The sequence below is a fragment of the Microcebus murinus genome, chromosome 18 (assembly GCF_040939455.1).
Source record: "Microcebus murinus isolate Inina chromosome 18, M.murinus_Inina_mat1.0, whole genome shotgun sequence".
NCBI classification, from domain to species: Eukaryota; Metazoa; Chordata; class Mammalia; order Primates; family Cheirogaleidae; genus Microcebus; species Microcebus murinus.
Genome location: NC_134121.1, coordinates 58,694,391 through 58,701,693, shown reverse-complemented (window position 1 = coordinate 58,701,693; position 7,303 = coordinate 58,694,391).

Sequence of the window (7,303 nt, the reverse complement as noted above, 5' to 3'; positions counted from 1 at the left end):
ACATTCGGTAAGGAAGAAACGCCAGAAGCTAACTTAATATTGAATCCTTGCCTGGGGCTCCCTTAATCATCTACTCCCTCACTAAACAACAGAGTCTAAAGTTCCGCTTTTTTCCTTTTACCAAAAGGCATTATTTTGCCTCTCTGTTACTCTGCGAAACTTCTAGAAGATAGAAATGCCAATTGAGCCTGTTAGAAGGACAAATATGGTGGCTTTAGGAACCAGGGGCATTTCGGATAGGAAACAAAAAATATTTGTGCAAAGAGGAGTGTAAAACAGCATCACCTTTATACTTGGACAACAAAAGCCCCATTCCAGGGGCTCACGGTTTAGAAGGCCCCGTAGCACAGACATTCAAACACGAAGTTGGTTTTTTTGTTTGTTTTGAGACAGTCTCACTTTGTTGCCCAGGCTAGAGTGAGTGCCGTGGCATCAGCCTAGCTCACAGCAACCTCAAACTCCTGGGCTAGAGCAATCCTCCTGCCTCAGCCTCCCGAGTAGCTGGGACTACAGGCATGTGACACCATGCCCAGCTAATTTTTTCTATATATTTTTAGTTGGCCAATTAATTTCTTTCTACTTATAGTAGAGAGTGCCGTTACGTCAGCCTAGCTCACTGCAGCCTCAAACTCCTGGGCTCAGGCAATCCTCCTGCCTCAGCCTCCCCAGTAGCTGCGACTACAGGCACGCACCACCATGCCCGGCTAATTTTCCTATATATTTTTAGTAGGCCAATTAATTTCTTTCTATTTTAGTAAAGACAGGATCTCACTCTTGCTCAGGCTTGTTTCAAACTCCTGACATTGAGCGATCCTCCCCCCTTGGCTTTCTAGAGTGCTAGGTGGAGTGAGACATCACTCTCGGCCTAATAACATTTTCAAAATAAAATTTAAAATTTCAGCTTTAAGTAACTCTTAAAATTTGATTTATAGGCCTAGCGTGGTGGCTCACGCCTGTAATCCTAGCACTCTGGGAGGCCGGGGCGGGTGGATTGCTCGAGGTCAGGAGTTCAAAACCAGCCTGAGCAAGAGCAAGACCCCGTCTCTACTATAAATAGAAAGTAATTAATTGGCCAACTAATATATAGAGAAAAAATTAGCCGGGCATGGTGGCACATGCCTGTAGTCCCAGCTACTCGGGAGGCTGAGGCAGTAGGATTGCTTGAGCCCAGGAGTTTGAGGCTGCTGTGAGCTAGGCTGATGCCACGGTACTCGCTCTAGCCTGGGCAACAAAGAGAGACTCTGTCTCAAAAAAAAAAATTGATTTATAACTTGTAAATGTCGAAACATATGATCTATGGAACTCCTTTTATGCGCTTGCCAAGGCAACCACAAAAGCTAAGGGGACATAGGCAAATTCATAGAGGCAGAAAGCAGATTAGTGGCTGCCTCCAGCTGGGAGGGGAAGGAAAGGCGTTGGGGAGGAGGTGACTGTGATGGATATAAGGTTTCTGTAGGGGATAATAAATATGTTTTAGCCAAGCACGATGTGGCATGCCTATAGTCCCATCTACTCTGGGGGCTGTGGCAGGAGGATTGCTTGAGCTCGGGAGTTCAAAACCAGCCTTGGCAACACAGAGATCCTGTGTCAAAAATAAAAGGATTAAAAGAAAACAATTTTTTTAAATTTTAAAATAAATGTTTTAAAATTAGCTGGTGGTGCCTGCCTATAGTCCCAGCTACTCTGGAGGCAGGAGGACCACTTGAGTCTAGCCTGGACAACACAGGAAGGCTTTGAACTAAAATAAAATCTCAACTGGGAGGCCGAGGCGGGAGGATCAGAAGTTTGAAACCAGCCTGAGCAAGAGGGAGACTCCCGTCTCTACTAAAAATAGAAAGAAATTAACTGGCCAACTAAAAATATATAGAAAAAATTAGCCGGGCATGGTGGTGCATGCCTGTAGTCCCAGCTACTCGGGAGGCTGAGGCAGGAGGATCCCTTGAGCCCAGGAGTTTGAGGTTGCTGTGAGCTAGGCTGATGCCACGGCACTCCAGTTCGTGCAACAGAGTGAGACTCTGCCGAAAAAATTAATTAATTAAATAAAATCTTAAGCCCCTCCAGCCAATTGAATGGACCCCCCTCTCGTCTACAGCCATACCAGCCTGAACGCGCCCAATCTCTTCTGAATGGACCCCGTCTTGGCCAAGGGGACCCTAGAAATACCCTAAAGCTGAATTGCTGCCATGAGAAAGGAGGTCAGACCTGCCTCGTCATGTCCCCTCCCTTCTTGGAGATGTCCTTTGTAACTCATTAACAGGCCTAGGGCTTAAACCACACCCATAGGTCCTCAATTTACTTAATAGATCACCTGAGCCTCTATGAATGTCCAGTGGCTTGTCTATGGTTAGCAGACTTCCTTATCTTAACTTAAAACCTTCCAAGTCTTTAGACAAAGTTTCATTTCTTTAACCAATTACAAATCAAAGAATCTTCAGGCTGGTCACCGTGGCTCACGCCTGTAATCCTAGCACCTTGGGAGGCCAAGGTGGGCGGATCACTCAAGGTCAGGAGTTCAAAACCAACCTGAGCAAGAGCGAGACCCCCCCCCATCTCTACTATAAATAGAAAGAAATTAATTGGCCAGCTAATATATATAGAAAAAATTAGCTAGGCATGGTGGCGCATGCCTGTAGTCCTAGCTATTCAGGATGCTGAGGCAGGAGGATCGCTTGAGCCCAGGAGTTTGAGGTTGCTGTGAGCTAGGCTGACGCCACGGCACTCACTCTAGCCTGGGCAACAAAGAGAGACTCTGTCTCAAAAAAAAAAGAATCTTCAAACCCACCTATATGCCCTGTAATCCCCCCTGCTTTGAGACGTCCTGCCTTTTCAGGCCAAACCAATGTACACCTTCCCTGTATTGATTTATGATTTTACGTGTTATTCATGTCTCCCTAAAATGTATAAAACCAAACTGTAAGCCAGCCACAATGAGTCCACTTGCTCAAGGCCTCCTGAGCATGGCTCTGGGCTCTGGTCACTCATACATGACTCAGAATAAATCTCTTTATATTAGTTTACAGAGTTTGGGCTCTTTTCCGTTGACAAGACTCTGTCTCAAAATGAGATTATAGTGAAGGTCGCACAGCTCTGTAAACATACAAAAATCCATTGAATTGAAAAACCTGGGTGGATGAACTATATAGTATATAAAGTATTTTTCAATATGGCTGTTTAAAAAATGTTAAATCCTCATTAATATGGTGGTGAGAAGAAAAAAAATGTTAGGAGTGAACCTGGGACAGAAAACAGAATTAGAGAAGACAGGATATAAAATGGGGTCGTTGAACACAGTTTCACACTGTTGGACACCAGAATATGTGACCCCAAAATATGTCTTTTTGGCATAACGATTATTTTGAGAAAAACACAGACACAGGAGAAACTGAAAACAGAGCGGAAGTTATCCTTTTATAAGGGAAATTTACATTTATAAAGGACATCTCCATTTGTGAGGGTGTCTCCCTTTTTGTACCAGGAAGAGAAGGAAAACTAAATCCCAAGAGAGTCTTTTTCAATAGAGAAGGCACCAACTTAAATCTGCATAACCAGCCTTATTCGTATTCACCTGCTTAACCAGCCTTACTGTTGTTCACCTGTGCATAACCAGCCTTACTCTTGTTCACCTGTGCATAATCAGCCTTACTCTTGTTCACCTGTGCATAATCAGCCTTACTCTTGTTCACCTGTGCATAACCAGCCTTACTCTTGTTCACCTGTGCATAACCAGCCTTACTCTTGTTCACCTGTGCATAACCAGCCTTACTCTTGTTCACCTGTGCATAATCAGCCTTACTCTTGTTCACCTGTGCATAATCAGCCTTACTCTTGTTCACCTGTGCATAATCAGCCTTACTCTTGTTCACCTGTACTTTTCCTGGTCAATTTCCCATAACTTGCCTCTCCCACACCTTCCTTTGTGTTGTAGTCCATGCCAGGTAAGCCGGGGTTCTAAGCCAGCTCTTTGAGATGTACTCACTTCTCTGGGGATCACTCATGTGTGTGTATATATATATATGAGATATACATGTTACTAAACAAATGTTTGCTTTTCTCTTGTTAACCTGTCGTTTGTCCTAGGGGCCCCAGCGGGGGGTGGTTTCAGAAGGGCAGAGGGAAAATTGTTTTTCCTCCCCTACACCAGCATCTCCAACAAGCTGACTTCCAGAAAGTTGAACCTTTTCTGTTGAATCCTGCGTTCATCTAAGTCATCAGGTGTGTCTTACAGCAGAGGGGGTCCGCTAGCTGACGCTTTTCAAGCTCCAGTCCTGGAGTGACTCCAAAGCGCATTCACTCTGGTGAGCTGTTGTGTGTCGATGGAGAAGTGTTCATTGGCAGAGGACACCCCTCCAGGTCAGCTGATTTTAGGCTTCCAAGCTTTTGAGTGAGTGTGCCCCTCAAAATTGCAGGTAGCTGACCGGCATGCAAATTCTGTCCTGTGATTTCCCTCCTCCTAATGGAAAAAACAGTTTTGCCCCCATTTGCAACTCATTTTACCAACACTTATGCTAAATGCATTCCTGCTTCTGCACTTCTCTTTTGAATTGGTCATTATACCTGCCTGGTTCATAAGTGTAATAAAATCTTTAACACATGTTCCTGTCTCTTGTCTACATGAGCGTCGTCATGATTTTACCTTTTACTGGAAATTACCTTTTAGCAACCTTTATATACATGTAAGTTCTCACGCATCCTGCCAGCTAATGCATGAAGAAGACTAAAATCCAAAGCTTTATTTTCTTTTTTCTTTTTTGTGAGGCAGAGTCTCGATTTGTTGCCCAGGCTAGAGTGAGTGCCGTGGCGTCAGCCTAGCTCACAGCAACCTCAATCTCCTGGGCTCAAGCAATCCTCCTGCCTCAGCCTCCCGAGTAGCTGGGACTACAGGCATGCGCCACCATGCCCGGCTAATTTTTTCTATATATATTAGTTGGCCAATTAATTTCTTTCTATTTATAGTAGAGACGGGGTCTTGCTCTTGCTCAGGCTGGTTTCGAACTCCTGATTTTGAGCAATCCACCCGCCTCGGCCTCCCAGAAGGCTAGGATTATAGGCATGAGCCACCACGCCCGGCCTAAAGTCCAAAGCTTTAAAAAGGAGAGAAACGGGAGGCTGAGGCAGGAAGATTGCTTGAGCCCAGGATTTTGAGGTTACAGTGAGCTATGATGACGCCACTGCACTCTAGCCAGGGTGACATAATAAGACTGTCTCATAAATAAATAGGAAAGAAAGGTAGATCTTCTCAAACACAAGAATGATGTTTAAAAAGTGATTGGAAAGTCAGTTTCCCCCAAAACATATATTTCGCCACATCCCACGGCTGTGCCAGGGCACACACTACAGCAAGCAGCACTGGGCTGGAACCTGAGAACCAGAACACTAGAACTCAGGATTGTCCCACCTCCACCCGGTGGCTTCAGGATCTTCAAGTTCAACCCATCCGTAAAGCAGTGAGAAGCACAGGTTGTCCACAGTAGCTCGGCACCCGGAGCACAGCCAGATTTGCAGGCCCTGGGCTGCCTTCCTCAGACGAAAGAGACCCTCAGCTTAGTCAAGCCGACACTGGGGGTAAGAAAAATGCCTTCCTGTTGGCCAGGCGTGGTGGCTCACGCCTGTAATCCTAGCACTCTGGGAGACTGAGGCGGGCGGATTGCTCAGGTCAGGAGTTCGAAACCAGCCTGAGCAAGAGCAAGACCCCCCCCCACCCCTACTATAAATAGAAAGAAATTAATTGGCCAACTAAAATATATATAGAAAAAATTAGCCGGGCATGGTGGGGGATGCCTGTAGTCCCAGCTACTCGGGAGGCTGAGGCAGGAGGATTGCTTGAGCCCAGGAGTTTGAGGTTGCTGTGAGCAAGGCTGACGCCGGCACTCACTCTAGCCTGGGCAACAAAGTGAGACCCTGTCTCCAAAAAACAAAAAACAAAAAGGTGATGTTATCTGCGGAGAAAGTTAAGCACCTTTATGAGCACCTGCTATGTGGCTCTGAAGTGGCAATTACAGAGAAGCAAACTGGGGTGGGGGGATGGTGACTAATTGTCATTATTCTTAGCTAGGCCCTCCCCGCAGTTCTCACCCTGCACCCTGTTGTTACTGATTCGTGCAAGGGGCGGCTTCATTCCCACCGGGCACTCCCTTAGCCCAGCATGGCAGACGGGCCAGGGTGCAGGGATGGGATTGCAAACGCCCAGTGCGTGGAGGAACTCAGGGTGGAAGGCCAGTGGGGCCAACGGTGAGGAGGACTTGGCACAGTTAGGAACTGGTTATAGAGCGAAGGCATGAGCATCTATGGGGGTGGCGGGGGGAGCAGGAGAAAGAGAGGGAACTTTCTCGTGCTCCCAGGCCTGGCATAGCGCCGCGAGCTGCAGCACCTGGCAGAGGATGGGAGCCCATCAGTCGTCTGTGCTGCTCTCGCCGCTCGGAAGCGAGTTCTTATCTTTGTTCTCCTCCCCGGGGGAAGGCGATTTAATCATTTATTGGTGCATGCCATGGGTGAAGGCCAAGGTGTTGGGAGAAATGCACACTGCCGAGTGTGAGCAACGAGCCCAGGTCCCAAGCCCTTCCAAGCCTCACCCTGCCAAGTCCACCTTCCCCGCCTCAACTGCCTGAGGACGGCTGTGCGGTTCCACACGCCGGAAGCACTATTTTTAAAATTAATAACCCACCGCACTCCGTGGAGGGCTGCTTCTCTGAATTCCCTACGTTTTCTCCAACTTATCTTGATACTTTCTCCTCCGAGTTGCATATTTTTGTCCCAAGACTTATGTGGAGTTGTTTTGTTTCGCTTTCGAGGCGGAGCTAATGATTTCTCAGAGGTGCTCTGAGCGGGGGACAAGAATGCAACCTCTGGGCCGGTGGGACTGGGCCCCCAAGCCCTGGGCCACCGTGTGACCGAGGGCTAGCTGCTGGGTCGCAGAGGCAGCTTCCTCGACTGTGGAATGGGGACGATGACAGCACCCGGCTTGCAGAGTGGCTGCGAGGACCACAAGTGCCTGGGTGGGGAGGGAGACCCGGTGCGCGCCGGTCACTGTTGCGCTGGTCACGATTTGGGACGAGGAGCAGGGGAGGCTGAACAGCAGTGGCGTGTTGGGCGCCTGCCACAAACAAGGCACTGTACGTGGGGGCCTGGTGGTGTCTCCGTGGCAATGCCACGAGGTGGACGCCTCTGCCTTTCCCGTGCATGGATGGGGCAGGAGCGCTAAGTAACCTGAGCAAGGCGAGGCTGCACTTAACCTGTGCGTGTTTCTCATAAAGTTTGACATTCAGAAACTGACTGCAGAGACAAAGAAAAGGAAGGTGAACTTGTT